Raw genomic sequence first — 1,958 nt, forward strand, 5'->3', positions numbered from 1 at the left:
TCGCCGTGATACCTCCGAAGCATGGACACATGAAAAACTGGATGCACGGCTGATAAGCTAGGCGGCAAGGCAAGCCTATAAGCCACCTCTCCCACACGGTCGAGAATCTCAAATGGGCCAATGAACCTAGGGCTAAGCTTGCCCTTCTTCCCAAATCTCATCACGCCCTTCAAAGGCGACACTCGGAGCAATACCCGCTCACCAACCATGAAAGCTACATCTCGAACCTTACGATCTGCATAACTCTTTTGCCGCAATGAGCCGAACGAAGCCTATCCTGAATGATCTTGACCTTATCCAAGGCCTCCTGAACTAAATCTGTACCCAATAACCGAGCCTCTCCCGGCTCAAACCACCCAACCGGAGGCCGACATCGTCTACCATACAACGCCTCATATGGAGCCATCTGAATGCTGGACTGGTAGCTGTTGTTGTAGGCGAACTCTGCTAAGGGCAAAAACTGGTCCCACGAGCCTCCAAAATCAATGACACAAGCTCGAAGCATATCCTCCAAAATCTGAATAATCCGCTCGGATTGACCGTCCATCTGAGGATGGAACGATGTACTCAACTCAACCCGTGTGCCCAACTCTCGTTGAATTGCACCCTAGAAACGCGAGGTAAACTGCGCACCCCGATCCGAAATGATAGATACCGGCACCCCATGAAGGCGAACAATCTCTCTGATGTAGATCTCTGCTAACCTCTTGGATGAATAAGTGGTTGCCACAGGAACAAAATGCGCTGACTTGGTCAGCCTATCAACAATGACCCAAATTGCATCAAACGTCTTCCGGGTCAACGGAAGTCCAGTAACGAAATCCATGGTAATCCTCTCCCACTTCCACTCGGGAAGCTCAATCCTCTGAAACAAACCACCAGGCCTCTGATGCTCATATTTAACCTGCTGACAGTTCAAACATCGAGCCACATATGCAACAATATCTTTCTTCATCCTACGCCACCAATAATGCTGCCGCAAGTCCTGATACATCTTCGCGGCGCCCGGGTGAATAGAATACCGAGAACTCTGGTGATCAGTGTACACCTCACACATCACACCATATAGGTAATGCCTCCAAATCTTCAAAGCATGAACAATGGCTGCCAATTCTAGATCATGAACCGGATAATTCTTCTCGTGGATCTTCAACTGCCTTGAAGCATAGGCAATGACTTTGCCATCCTGCATCAATACTGCACCAAGCCCAATACGGGAAGCATCACAATAGACTGTGTAAGGCCCTGAACCTGTGGGCAAAACCAATACCGGTGCCGTAGTCAGAGCTGTCTTGAGCTTCTGAAATCTCGCCTCACACTCATCCGACCATCTGAACTGGGCACCCTTCTGGGTCAATCTGGTCATCGGGGCTGCTATAGATGAAAACCCCTCCACGAACCGACGGTAATAACCTGCTAACCCCAAGAAACTCCGAATCTCCGTAGTTGATGCTGGCCGAGGGCAGTTCTTGACTACCTCAATCTACTTCGGGTCCACCTGAATACCCTCTGCTGATACGACATGACCGAGAAATGCAACCGAACTCAACCAGAACTCACACTTCGAGAACTTAGCATATAACTGACTATCCTTCAGAGTCTGAAGAACCACCTTAAGGTGCTGCTCGTGCTCCTCCTGGCTGCGGGAGTACACCAGAATATCATCAATAAAGACTATCACGAACAGGTCCAAGTAAGGTTTGAACACTCGGTTCATCAACTTCATAAATGTTGCTGGGGCATTGGTCAACCCAAATGACATGACTCATAATGCCCATACCGAGTGCGGAATGCTGTCTTAGGGACATCGGATGCCCTAATCCTCAGCTGGTGGTACCCAGATCTCAAGTCTATCTTTGAAAATACCCTTGCACCCTGAAGCTGGTCAAACAAATCATCAATCCTCGGCAGTGGATACTTGTTCTTAATCGTCACTTTGTTCAATTGTTGGTAATCAA

Source organism: Nicotiana attenuata, unplaced genomic scaffold, assembly GCF_001879085.1.
Source record: "Nicotiana attenuata strain UT unplaced genomic scaffold, NIATTr2, whole genome shotgun sequence".
NCBI lineage: Eukaryota > Viridiplantae > Streptophyta > Magnoliopsida > Solanales > Solanaceae > Nicotiana > Nicotiana attenuata.